Genomic DNA, 15358 nt, shown 5'->3' on the forward strand with positions numbered 1-15358 from the left:
TTTTAAATTGTTTTGCATAAGTGTTGTTAAGAATAGAACTGCTCGTTAAAACTATTTAAAAAGGGCACTGAAATCATTGCTTTTCAAGCACTTTTTACAATTGAAGCTGTGTAATATATATCTTGTATGTATAAAATAAATAAAGAGCATATCTTTGACCAATATATAAGAGTTTTTGGTGAATATTGTCACATTAGATACTTGTTATTTTAGAGATTTGGACATGGTGGGTGATCAATGTTTCATATAAAGATGTGAAAGAAGTTGTCATTGTCTTAAGTTGCCTTTGATTGACATCCTTAGATTTTATGGTTCCTATGTCTTTAGAGTGACATAAGAGGGCCAAGTTTGTCTTTTGATTATTGGTAGAATCTCCTTTTTCTGTGGTTAAGTTATGCTTTAATTTTATGCTTGTAAAGTGGCCAACAAATATAGGCATTTTGAGGGGGCCTCAAAATTGTAGCGTACATACAAGAAAGACATGACTAATGACTCCTATTGAATCATTATTGATAGACTGGGGAACACTTAATTTATGTGATTGTAACTCTTAAACTTGGGATTTATTGATGTTCGCAAAAGTGGTCAATTATTGGGAAACTTCCTTATCGCTTGAAAACTACACTTGTTGGATTCTGGAATGGATGGTTGCACTTCACCTCGGGACAGTGAGACAAACGACCAGATGACCCGGCACCAAAGAATGTGATTGCAGACATGTGGAGAACCAAATTAAAATTGTTCGTGTGAACCAATTTCCTATTTCACTCTTTCCTGCCCAACCATTTCCCCATCTTGTAAACTAGTCATCAAAATTAGAAATTAAGTTGAGGCTCTCTCATTGGTAGGCCTTGTAAATGGTGTAAAAACATTTGGATCCAACTGATTTTGTACATTCTTGTTGCCTTTTATTTATTTATTTTTCTCTTATTTTTAAAATCTGCAGCATGTTGTTGTTGGTTTAATTCGAGATTCTACTTAAGTTATGTAAAGATTGTAAAACATACAAAGAGTAGTCCATAAATCTGGATGCAAAAGGCATCGACTGAAAAGTCTATTTCTTCCTAACGAAGGTCTCAATTTTTAAGAACAAGGGATTAAGGGTGTAAATCCGGACCGGAACCGGATCCGGGCAATAACAGGACCCGGAAAACCCGGAACCGGGTAGGTACCCGGTTATATAAAACCGGGACCTGGGCCTGGGTATTGGTTTTGAAAAACCCAGTTATAACCTGGTACCCGGGACCGGGTTTGTTAATTTATTAAAAAAAAAACCCTACGCTTTTGCCCTAAGGATACATGGCTAATCCAAGGATATTTCTGCCATTTTCTCTCTTTTGCCCTAATTTCTTTCTTCCTTTCACTTTTGCTTTGCCCAGCCGATTTGCACCGCTGCCCCTGCCTTTTTCGCGCCTGCCATCATCACTGATGGCTCATGACAACACCCCCCCCCCCCCCCCCCCCAATCATCTCTGTGTGATTCTCCAATATGATCATCTTGAATGGATTTGCAACCTTTAATTTAGCATCAAAAAAAGGCAATGAAATGAGGCCCTTCAAATAAATGATAACTTCTAGTACACAGTAAATAATGGAGCTCCAAATCTGGATGGGCAAACTAATGAAGCACCTGGTACTAGAATTTGAAATGCTTTAGTCAGGATGCTCAAAAGTCATTATCTTGGCTATTGTCCTTTTCCTGCAACTAGGTGCTATGAGCCTAATTTGCTAAAAGTGAAAGGGATAAAAATAGGATAGTTTATGACTCTTCGAGGGGTCAATCCTCCTTGTATTTTTGATGGAATTCGTTCTGTTGCTTTCATTGATACTGAGGCTAGTTTAAATACTAGCAGGATTACAACTGAAAAGATCCCACGACTCAAACATGCTTAATAACCTATCTGCAGTTGCGCAAACCACTAACACCACTAACATATGCAGTAACCAAGTTCCATCTTCGTAGGAGAAGTGGTAGGTTTTTAGGAAAGAAACATAACTGACTCTATATACTGAAATACCAACAAACATGATAAACAAGACTCATAACAGAACTTGAAACACCCGACCCAAAACACTGAGACACACGTGCACACTAGCTATGCCATCCAACTGTTTTCCACTTCCCTAGCTGTCTTTGAGTGGTTCCCAACACATGTCCATGTACATGAGTTAGAAAGGCCCCACATGTCTAGCACCTGAACTATCTAAACATTCCCAAGCATTAGACACTTGTGCGCATAACACAGCCTCACCGATCAAAGGACCTTGTCCACAAGGTCAGGAAAGGAGGCCCTGAGGTCTTCTAAATCTTACCAAGTGGCGTCCTGTTCTGAAGTCTCCTTCCATTGCACCAACACTTTTGCTCCGGTACAACTCCTTTTCTTCTTGAGGCGGCGCACTAAGATAGCTTGGGGTTCTAGAGCTAGTGTTCCTTCCGAAGTAACTGCTGGAAGATGAGGTAGGGGCATGATTTGCTTGCCCAATTTCTGCTTGAACTGGGAGACATGGAATACTGGAAAAATTTGAGAGCTTGAAGGAAGGTCTAGCTTGTGAGCAACTTCTCCTATTTTCTGGATCACCTGAAAAGGGCCGTAATATCGTGGAGATAATTTGAGATTCTTGCGGAAGGCCATTGACATTTGGCGATAAGGACGGAGACGAAGGAAGACCCAATCGCCCACATTGAATTCTCTGAAAGTTTGATGGTTGTCTTCAAAATACTTCATGTGAGTCTGTGCTTCTTGGAGATTTTCTTGAAGGAGCTTTAGGATAAAATCTCGACTCTTCAATTCCTCTTCTACAGCCTTTACCTTCGTTGTTCCATGCTCAAAGGGCATTATGCGAGGTGGTGGGTGTCCATACACGGCCTCAAAGGGAGTTAACTTGGTTGAGGTGTGTACAGAGGTGTTATATGCCCATTCGGCTAATGATAGCCAACGTACCCAGTCAAGCGGCTGGTCTCCAGTAAAGCTTCTAAGGTACCCCTCCAAGCCTTTGTTCATCACTTCGGTTTGGCCATCTGTTTGGGGGTGATATGCAGAGCTCATCAGCAGCTTAGTGTTTGTAACCCTGAAGAGTTCCTTCCAAAACTGGCTGGTAAAGCTGGATCTCGATCACTGACAATTGTTTTAGGAATTCCATGTAGCTTGAAGATATTGTCAGTGAATAGTCTGGCTACTGAAGTTGTTGTATATGGATGGCTCAGGGAAATAAAGTGAGCATATTTGCTCAACCTGTCAACAACTACAAAGACAAAATCCTTCCCCTGAGATGGGGGTAATCCTTCAACAAAATCAATACTAACCTCAATCCCATTCTGATCTGGAATTGGAAGTGGCTACAGAAGTCTTGCCAGGTGGATTGTCTCCGTTTTGTTTCTTTGGCAAACCTCACAATCTTTGATAAAACTTCTTATCTCCTCTCGCATGCCAGGCCAGTAGAACTCCTTCTTCAACCTTGAGTAAGTTTTCTGTTCACCCATGTGTCCGGCTAATGGGCTGCTATGAAACTGTTGCATGATTTGCTGCTGGAAAGGCTTGAGAGTGCCTAAGTGGATCCGCCCCTTATAGAACAGAAGGTCATTGTGGAGCTGGTACTTCATTGGATCTAAGGCCCCTTGTTGGAATCGATGAATAAGTTGCTGCAACTCTGGATTTCCTGCATAACTTATGGTTAGCTCCCTTACCCAAGTTGGTTGAATGGTACTGATGGCCTGATTATTCATTGCTTCCTGTCCTGTTTGGTCTAAATCAGTGGATGAGGAGTCTTCAGCTGTGTCCTGCCATGCATCTCTTCTTGACAGTGCATCCGCAGCCTTATTCTCCCTTCCTCTTTTGTATTCCACTATGAAATCAAATCCAAGGAGTTTGGACACCCATTTTTGCTGAGCAGGTGTTCCAATCCTCTGCTCCAACAAATATTTTACAGCCTGTTGATCTGTCCTGACCTTAAAACTGTGCCCCAACAAGTAATGCCTCCATTTCCTTACAGCCATAACTAAAGCCAATAACTCCTTTTCATAGGTAGACAAGTGTAAACTTTTCCCCTTAAGTCCCTGGCTGAGATAAGCCAATGGATGCCCAGTTTGCATGAGCACTGCCCCTATACCTTCCCCAAATAAATCACACTCCACAATAAAGGCTTTGGTAAAGTCAGGTAAACCTAGGACTGGAGGAGTTGTCATAGCTTCTTTGAGTTGGTTAAATGTCTTTTCTGCCTTTTCATTCCAAGCAAATGAATTCTTTTTTAGAAGATTAGTCAGGGGGGCTGCAATTCCTCCATACCCTTTCACAAACTTCCTATAATATCCGGTTAAGCCTAGGTAAGCATAGCATCAATTTTGTTAGGGTCAGCCTTCATCTTCAGAAATAACATGCCCTAAGTACTCTACCTCTTGACACCCAAAGTGACACTTAGACAACTTAGCATACAACTAATGTTGTTGGAGGAGTTCTAATACAATTTTCAAATGCTTGAAATGGTCTTGCAAGTTCTTACTGTATATCAGTATATCATCAAAGAAAACTAGTACACGCTTCCTAAGGTAGGGTCTAAAAATGTCATTCATAAGACCTTGGAAGGTTGAGGGAGCATTGGTTAGTCCGAAGGGCAAAACTAGAAATTCATAATGCCTCTCATTTGTCCTAAAGGCAGTTTTAGGCACATCAGCATCATGCATTCTAATTTGGTGATAGCCAGACCTAAGATCTAGCTTGGAAAAAATCACCGACCCATATAATTCATCCAAAAGTTCATCTATGTTGGGTATGGGGTACTTATCTTTGATTGTATTCTGATTCAGTGCTCAGTAGTCCACACATAGCCTTCAACTTCCATCAGCCTTCCTCACAAGCAGAACTGGGGAGGAGTAGGGGCTTTGGCTCGGCCTTATGACTCCTATTGCAAGCATTTCCCGAACAAGCTTTTCTATCTCCTCCTTTTGGTAGTAAGGATATCGGTAAGGCCTCAGACATGTCGGTGGTGAACCTTCGGTTAGTGGGATTCGGTGGTCAAAGCTCCTGTGGGGAGGCAGGTCTGAGGGTTCCTAGAACAGCCCCGTGTATCCCTTCAATAATTCTGCAATGGCTGGATGTTGGAGCCTCTGGAGTTTTGGTGTTTCTGCTCCTAGTACTTGAAGCCATACCCCCTTGAACTCAGCCCCAGTTTTCTGTGGAAGCTCCTTCTCTTCTTCTAGGTTGGTAGCAGCTGGAATGAGCCCTTGCAATAGCACTTCTTGCTTATGGTGTTTGAATTTCATGGTAAGGTTAATGAAATCCCAAAGGATGGGACTCAGTGTACCTAACCAATCCACTCCTAACACTACATCACATCCCCCCAAAGTCAAGAGGTGCAGATTTGCCTTGAACTCCATTCCTTGCAAGTAGAATGACACAGCCATACAACATCCTTTGCAGGGAACATAATCCCCATTGGCTATCATGACATTCACTTGGCTCATCTTTTCAACTGGCAGTCAAATCCTCCTAGCCAAATTCTGGTCCACAAAACTGTGGGTGCTCCCTGTATCAATGAGAACCACCACAAGTTGCTCTCCTATCTTTCCCATCACCCTCATGGTTCTTGGTGTAGCAGCCCCTGCCAATGCATGTAAGGAGATGCCTAACAGCTCAGCCTCCTGTGGTTCAATTTCAGCTTCAGCTTCTTCTTCCAGTAATACTTCCTCAACTCTTATCTCCTCTGGATCATTCAAATCAACTCCTTCCAGTAAAAACAACCTGGGCCGGCTGCACCTGTGGCCTGGTTGAAACTTCTCATCACAATTGTAGCACAGTCCATTCTCTCTTCGCTCTTGCATTTGGGCTGGGGTTAATCGCTTGATAGGGATGCTAGGCTTTCGGTTGAAGTTGTTGTAGGTTGGGGTAGTGTTTCGGGTTTCTAGTGGAGGTGGTGTAGGGAGTCTTGGTGTATTCGAGGTTGTGGCTAGTTTGGAATATCCTGAAGAATTTGTTCCCCAGGTTTGGTATTTCTGGTCCCTACTTCTCAACTTCACCTCTTCTTCTTGTAACCTTGCTAATCCAAAGGCTGTGGCTATGTCCCTTGGTTTGAGCATGGTAACAATGATCCTAATCTCCTCTCTTAGGCCACTTAAGAAGGTACTAACCTTGAATTCTTCAATAAGCCCTTGGATTCGGTTAGACAGAATTTCAAATTGGGTTTGGAAATCTTCTACGGTTGAGGTTTGTTTGAGTTGGTGAAGATTCCTACTGGGTCATCAAAGGCTAAAGGTGCAAATCTGGTTTTTAGGGCACTTACAAATTCCTCCCATCCTCCTGCATACCCTGAATCCATCAACCAATTATACCATATGAGAGCTTTCCCTTCCATGTGGAAGGCAGCAAAAGATACCTTTTGTTGATCCGGAGTACGGTTGTAGTTGTAGAACTGTTGAGCTTTGAGAATCCAGTTCATTGGATCAGTCCCATCAAACCTCGGGAAGTCTAACTTCAAGGTCCGAGTTTGAAGCCCTCCTTGATTATTGCTCGGCAGCTCAGTTCTATAATGGCCATTGTTCTCCCCACTCTTTTCTGTGTTAGCCTCCGGATCCATCCCTCCTTGATTCTCCTTACTGCAACTCCCCTTCTCGAAAGTGTGTTGGTTGAATGTATGGCTATTCACAACCATATTGTTCGAAATAGCAGCAACACTGGAGGTGAGGCTAGCTATCTGCTCCCTAATAGCCTCCAAGAGTTCTGTGCTGCTTCAACGTCTCCTCATGTTCGCTGTGTGCTGCTGGTTGGCTGCTATTGACTCAGCCAGTTGAGTGTAATAGGTTCCCTCCACCATAGTCCCAGGAACACGGCTCTGATACCACTTGCTATGAGCCTAATTTGCTAAAAGTGAAAGGGATAAAAATAGGATAGTTTATGACTCTTCGAGGGGTCAATCCTCCTTGTGTTTTTGATGGAATTCGTTCTATTGCTTTCATTGATACTGAGGCTAGTTTAAATACTAGCAGGATTACAATTGAAAAGATCCCACAACTTAAACATGCGTAATAGCCTATCTGCAATTGCGCAAACCACTAATACCACTAACATATGCAGTAACCAAGTTCCATCTTCATAGGAGAAGTGGCAAGTTTTTAGGAAAGAAACATAACTAACTCTATCTACTGAAATACCAACAAACATGATAAACAAGACTCATAACAGAACTTGAAACACAAGACCCAAAACACTGAGACACACGTGCACACTAGCTATGCCATCCAACTGTCTTCCACTTCCCTAGCTGTCTTTAAGTGGTTCCCAACACGTGCTATGCCCGTCACTAATAATTTAATTTTATGATTATTTTTAATAAATTATATTCACAAAAATATATACTGACGTGGCATAGTTGCTATGTCACCAAATATTGACGTGTCATCAATACCACGTCACTATATAGAGACATGGCAATTATGCCACATCAGTATTTAGTGACATGGCAAAGATGGCACGTCACTAAAAAAATAAAAAATAAAAAATAAATAAAAAAAATTAGTGGCTTGCCTTTCTTTGCCACATTACTATTTAGTGACGTGGCAAGGGTCCATTTACTGTAGCCACGTCAATAAATGACCTTTTTTTTGGTAGAGAATTAGATTTTATCTTCACTTAAAGGCATGTTTTTGTTTCTTTTGTGTGCACTTTTTTTAAATATATATAAAATAAATAAATAAATATATGGGGAGAGATGCAACTTATTCTTTTACTAAGATTTTTAGCTATTACATGTTTCTTTAAATGATATCACAGTTTTTGTGCTTTGATGAAATATTCTAACATATTCTTGAGATTCCTAGATTGATATCTGCTGCATCTAAATGCTAGATAGTTTATTCTTCTAATGCGATGAATTTGTGTACTATTCAAAGCCCCCCTAAGGTATTTTTTTTTTTTTCTCTCTGATTTTTAACTTCTGGAAATTCTTATAAAAGAGATTTTTTTTGAAAAAATGGTCAAATTGACCAACTCGCTAGTTGAACCTAGAACCTAAAAATTCTGACATTCTTTTTAGGTTGCAGTACAAACAATAAGAAGCTTTTAAAATTCTCAAAAAATTTGGATATAAAAAGATCCACTACTGAATGTGCTGTTAAATAAATTCTTGCACATGTCCCTATAAAAAGAGTCAGTGACCAAATCATTGCAAAAATAGACGATCACTAACGGACTAAGTAAAAGAAAAAGTGTTACTTCTAAGAGGGAGTGTATCAGATGAGGGTGGTTAGGCCCTAGTAAGATAAAGTTTGACTTTTGGCTCATCAAACATAAATTTTTTTCTCATATAGAAAATTCAATTGTTTTAAAACCTTATCAGTGAACATCTTGCCTTACTGAGAAAGCTTTTACACACGACACGCATTGCATGAGTTGAGTAAATTGTTTAAATTTTCTATCTACAAAGAAACTTTAGTTTATAAATTACTTAACTCTCAATTATATGTCTGCAAATTTTTGATTTGCTATCTAACTAATTTCTCAGTTTTAGATACATGCGTGTGTTGATTTACTTGTGAAAGACTAACCTTGTTTTCTTTGTTTTCAGCAAGTTGTAATGCCCAATAAATTCAAGCCCTTAAGAAATCATCGATGTTGTTGAAGAAACAATATCCATAAGTTTTTATAAGCAAACCTAAAGTTCTTTTGAAAACTTAAACATCAAACCTTAACTTTTAAGACCAAAAAGTAACATTTAAGCTTTAAACTTTGACTGAACCAAAAATAGGTCCAACGAACTCAGATTTAGTTGATTCAAAGACGGTTGTGCTCACAAAAGAAGGATGTATCATAAGTTAAAATTTGGCGAAAAGTCCACTGGTTGACTTTTTAGAATTTTACTTGACTATTTAAGAGCCAAGTAACACTTTTTGTTGATCTTTGACTTCTAAATTTGAACACGTTAAATATGTTTTTAGGCCTTATAATGTCTGAGTATAATATTATAGTTAATACTTGAATCCTGTGAAGTTATAATTCAATTTGGTAACAATTGACTTTTTTGACCCAAAACCAATGCTTAAATGACCTAACTATCGAATTAAACGAAAAACTGTCAAAGAAAAATATCACCATGCTTCTAGAACATTTTTGTGTAAGAATCAAGAGTAATGATGAAGGAATAAAAGATCTCAATAATATTACAAGAGTAGTCATGAAAAGAAAGAAAAATCAGTAAAGCAAATGTCAACGCAGAAAGTGGTTTAAAGATATTTTGGTTTAACTTGTCAAAGTAGACTGAAACTTTGGCTGGATCGAAACTAAGTCAAAACGAACTCGAAATGAGTCGAACCAAAAAGAGAAAGTGTTTGTCTTGAAGTCCTCTATCTACCTCAAAATTTTACGTCAATTGGAGTAAGTTTGACCATCGAAAAATTGCTCGGAGTAAGCTGCCATCTATTTGGACGAAAATTCTAAATTCAAATAGATAATAAAGAAATGACTAGTTTGCAAGAACTTATCTAATAAGCTTATAATTTTATTATATTTTGCACCTTATACGCCTACTTGTCTTCTATAAATAAGCATGCAAGGGTCTTTGTTTTTCCACACAAATCATAGACAACTTTCATGAAAGCTTTTGCCTTGGTTTTCTCTTCCTTTTTCCCTGCTTCTATCACACGGCCACTTGGGTGTTCTTGAAGCTTTTCTCTCCAAATCAGAATGGTAAGTGATCTTGATGTATGGAGTGACTTCTTAGATATTCCTAAGAAAGTGTTTAATTCACTTCCACTATATCAAGTCAGAAAACTCAAAAGATATAGTTTGAACGTGAAACTTTCAAAGGAATATCTTATGATCCACTTGCCATCTCTTTCTTACTATTTGATTTCATTACTTTTTTTATGAGTTATTTAAAGACATAATAAGCTTAAGAGATAAAATAATTAAAGTAAAAAGTAATATAAACTGCTTTTACATTTCATTGTCCTCATGACTGATCTTATAACTTTCAAAAGTTAATTGTATTTATATTTCCTTTTACATTTTATTGTCCTCATGACTGATCTTATGACTTTCATGAGTTGATTGTATTTATATTTCGTATTTACATTTCATTGTCTGCATGACTGATCTTATGGCTTTCATGAGTTGATCGTGTTTATATTTCGTATATACATTTCATTGTCCTCATGACTGATCTTATGACTTTTATGAGTTGATCGTATATTTCATTGTCCTCATGACTGATCTTATGACTTTCATGAGTTAATCGTATTTATATTTCCTTTTATATTTCATTGTCCTCATGACTTTCATGAGTTGATCGTATTTACTCTTATTGTCTTTATGATATATTTTAATCCTTCAAGTTCATATTTGATGATATTCGTCATATAACCTCGTTATCAAATCATGAACCTAGGTTTTAAGATTGTTATAAGTGATCGTCTTAGCATAATGAAGTGATGGATAATAATAAATATAAAGAGATGAGGGTCTATAAACAATGATTTGTTTGATATATATATATATATATATATTATTGTATGGATGGATTTATATGCAGAAAAGAAATCTAAGGAACTACAAGGAGAAGAGTGTAAGTATGGATGTTCTTACTGAGGGTGATTCTATTTTTCATTAGGATTGTATTATATCTGTTTATTGCTTGGATGATTGTTCATGAATTTCATGTTGTGTTCAAGTAATAAAATGGTTGAGAAGATAGCTATCAACAAAGCTGATGTAGTAGCAAGGGGAAGAAAGGCTAATCAGTGGACCCAGAGGTGTTCCAAGTCCTAATATATAACTAATACTAAGACAGGTAGGATTCTAGTAAAAACAAGGAAGACTTCAAAGTGAGAGGCTTCACGGACGTGAACGGGTTCAGATAACATAAGAACGAGAGGTCTAAAGAAAGATGATCATAAAACACAAATTAAATGGTCACTACAATACATATCTATACAATCATTGCATTTGTATTCTTTATGAATTGCTATTAATCTGATGGTAACTTAGTTATGAAATTGGATGACTCACTTGTTTGTCTATGTAAATATAATGACTTTATATTTGCATAGTTACTGATGCAGATCTAGAGGATGAAGGCATGGACCCATATGCCAGTTTTGATGGTTTTCGAAACCATTATCGAACTATTATGTGTTAGCTTAGTTAGTTGTATTTATGTATGTTTTATTTTGTGGCATGTAAATACGTATAATGATGTTATGCTTGGTATGTTTTATGTTATATGCTTATGTGCCATTTGTGACACTAATTTTGATGCACCTAGTGTGCATATGGCATGTAAAGATAAACCTAAGTAAATTTTAATAAATGTATCGAGGTATTTCAGTCAGTTTCAATGGGTTATGCTATCACTTCCTAAGACTTTAGAAAAAATATATTCCGCTGCGAGAGTTCTATCTCTGATGTAGTAATGTCACGTGGAAACTGGAGTTTTTTGTTTACGAATTTGCAGGCTCAAATTTGGGGTGTTACACAAGTTGTTTCCTTTTGGGCTCTTTTATTACATTAAAGTAATTTTTGGATGTAAGTATTTTTATTCTATGGTTTGTAAATACTCTGTTTACCCTTTGTCTTTTTGAAACAAAAAGGGGGAGTATTTTCAATTTTTGACCGGTTAAGTGTTTTTGTCTCAGAATGCCCAAAGGGGAAGTTTGTTGGTTTTATTGGCTGCATTCTGTTGACAAAATCATTGTCATATCAAGACATTGCTGAAACATGAACACCATAATTCAAAGGACTTTTCGGAATATTGCAGAATCATTTCTCCAGCATGGAAAGGGCTTAATATGGCAAGATCTGCATCAAATTACTCAAGGAAGGCAATTTCTTGAGACAAGGAAAGTTAGGACGCGCTTACAGGTCAATAAAGGCGGTTTCCATTATGACCGTCCAGACGGCTAGAGGAAGCGTCCGGACGCCCTCCAATCGATGAAGTGTCCGAACAACTCAGCAGATACCAACCATAGAGAGTTCCTGTTTGCATAGATGTCCAGACGGCCCAGCGGACAAGACCCACAGAGAGCACTTGTTCGATGATGTGTCTGAACAACAAAGTGATGAAGAACTTATGCAACCGTCCAGATGCTAGGGAGAGACGTCCGGACGCGTGTTCAGTAAAATCCTAAAGATTGTTGTTTGACGTTTGGACGCCCATATACCTGTCTGGATGCCGCCTAGGGAAATCCTTGTCAGTGTTGATTTAGGATTTCTGAAGCCTATTTAAAGGGGCTTGTAGGCATTGTTTTTGTAAGGAATCCAGTGTAGAATTCTATAGTGCTAAGAGATGGTGTTTAGGCAGATATTGTAATATTTGCTAGCTCTCTTAGAGTATTTGTGTGATTTGATTAACACTTTGAAGTCTAGCTTTGAGAGGAGCTCTAAGCTAAAGGAGTCCACTGAAGAACTCTTCAGACAGGAGAACTGGTTGAGAGGCATTCACGTATAGGTACGTGTCAGAGTTCAAGGTATAACCACTGCATGGGGATATTTGAGTACGACTGCTTTGTAACTAGTTATTTCTTCTGAATAGTAGATTTCCTGGGTTTAGCTGCCCCAGAGTTGTTTTTCTCTTTGATACAAAGAGTTTCTACTTCGTCACCAAAATATCTATCTTATTTATTTTCTGCATTTATATTTTGGTTGATTGGTTGATCACACACACACACACACTTAGAGGTCTTTGTTTTTCAAATTACTTTTACAACAGCTTCAGTTTTCACTTGAGAACAAAACAGACCAAGCTATAAAAATAAGTTTGTTTCAAAAGATCAAGCCATACAAAGGGCAAAAAGGAAAAGTCAACTCCTTAAGCATCATGGGCACATTCATTTGCAAATTTAGTTTGACACAAAAATGACAAGGTTACATCCATCAGACAAAACTGTAGATTAAGATCAAACAAAATGACACTTGCACAAGAATTCTCAACCGAAAATCCTCAAAATTAATTTTTAGGGATAATTACACTTAACCCCCCTGATTTATCCACGGTGTGGCGATTTACCCCCCAATGTACCAAAATTGGTACATGACCCCCCCGAACTTGCCAACGTGTGGCAAAATCAACCTTCCGTCAAATCGACCGTTCGTTTGGACGAAAAATCGGTCACGTGCAAGTCACGTGACCGTTTAAGACAGAGACCCTCCCTAAGTCACGTGACTTGCATGTAACCGATTTTCCGTTCAAACAAACGGTCGATTGGACGGAAGGTTGATTTTGCCACACGTTGGCAAGTTCGGGGGGGGGGGGGTCATGTACCAATTTTGGTACATTGGAGGGTAAATCGCCACACCGTGGATAAATCAGGGGGGTTAAGTGTAATTATCCCTAATTTTTATAAGAGTAAAAGCACATTGTCATAATCCAGCTGAACCACAATCCATGCTCTATACAAAAGTCGCATAAATCACTACCATGAAAATCATCATCATATGTGTCAACTTTTATTTCATTGAATTTTCTGTTGTATAATTTACAAAAATAAGATGTACATATATAGAGGGATTTGATATTCTATTCTTGGATACACAAATTTTAGGGTTAGAATCAAGGTTGACAACTATTCCTATAATCTCTCTGATTTGTTCCATAATTGACAACTCATGCCAACACTCCCCCTGAAGTGGAAGCATCCAATTCTTCAATGTGCAACTTGTCTCGTGAGTTGTAGAAATCTTTGCTTAATACGGCCTTTGTAATAATATATGCCAGTTGGTCTTCGGACTTCACAAATGGCAACTGAATTATTTTAGCTTCAAGATTTTCTTTAATAAAGTGTCTATCAATCTCTACGTGTTTAGTGTAATCATGCTAAATAGGATTGTGAGCAATAGTGATGGCTGCCTTATTATCACAGAAAAGATCCATCTCAGAGGAAGGAGCAAAACCAATTTTAGTTAGAAGTCTTCTGAGCCATAGAAGTTCACAGAGTCCTCTAGCCATTCCACAGAACTCTGCTTCAGCACTTGACAATGCCACCACCTTTTGCTTCTTACTCCATGTAACCAGATTCTCCCTAACAAACATGAAGTAACCTGAGGTGGATCTTGCTTCCATATGATCCTTACTAGGTTGGTGTATAAATTGACTTACCACACTCATTGCATACACAATATCAGGGAGGGTTTGCGAGAGGTAAATAAGTTTCCCAACTAACCTTTGGTATCTTCCTTTGTCAGTTGGCATTTGGCTTGGATATTCTCCAAGCTTATGATTCTGAATAATTGAAGTGTCTGCTGGCTTACAATCCAGCATTCCAACCTCACATAGTAAATCTAATATATATTTTTGTTGGGAAAGAAATATGCCTTATTTTGATCTAGCAACTTCTATTCCTAGGAAATATTTAAGTCCTCCAATATTTTTTTTTATCTCAAATTCGGTTGCCAATTGTTTTTAAAGCTTAGCAATTTCCTCTATATCATCCCCTATGATGATCATATCATCGACATATATAATTAAAGTTGTTACCTTGCCCTGTCGATGCTTCAGAAATAATGTATGATCTGAATTACTTTGGGAATAGCCATACTTTCCCTAGTGGTCATGGAGCCAAGGTCCATGTTTGATTCTTTAGTAATGCCCTCATTTCTTCCTTTATTGCTCTGGTCCACTTGGGATCCATTAATGCTTCTTGAAGGAATATGACATGCGGAAAGCTCATGTGAAAATGTCTTGAGAGGCTTCGGTAACTTTTCGGTGGAGACATAGTTGGCAATTGGATACCTCGACCTTCTTTCGTCGATGTCTAGGGAATATCTGTTTGATGGCTTGCCCCAGTTATGCTTGAAAGGTAAGTTATACCCAAAGGAAGTATCTATGTCATTTATAGATGAGGGTGGGTTGATATTACTTACCTTAGGAATATTCTTCGGAGATGGACCTGCGGGCACTAAGAGAGGGGGGATTCTGGTTCTTCTCCTGATGGTGTATGCTTAGTTTCCAGAGGTTCTTCTCATGTGGGCTCAATTATAGGTGTTTCATTTTGATCTTCAAGCCATTCAAAGGTTCGCCACTTCAACTCTTCATCTAGTGTTTCCCCCTAAATAGATGTAGTGGATGCCGAGGAAGGGTAGAGTGATGCAAACTCCAGAAAGGTGACATCCATAGTCACATAAACATATTCACCACCATTGTTAGAAGAACTCGGATTTGAGTGGAGAACTAGGTTTGAACCATAGCATGAAAGGACTGAAAAACCTTAAACACTTCATCCTTATGTTTCAGCAAATATAGCCAAGTCATGCGGCTGCAATCATCAACAAATGTCACAAACAAACGTACACCAGATATAGTAGATACGGGAGATGGTCCCCATACATCATAATGAATTAAGGCAAAAAGGGTATCACTTTTATTCATGCTTAACAAATAT

This window comes from Alnus glutinosa, chromosome 4, assembly GCF_958979055.1.
Source record: "Alnus glutinosa chromosome 4, dhAlnGlut1.1, whole genome shotgun sequence".
Taxonomy (NCBI): Eukaryota; Viridiplantae; Streptophyta; class Magnoliopsida; order Fagales; family Betulaceae; genus Alnus; species Alnus glutinosa.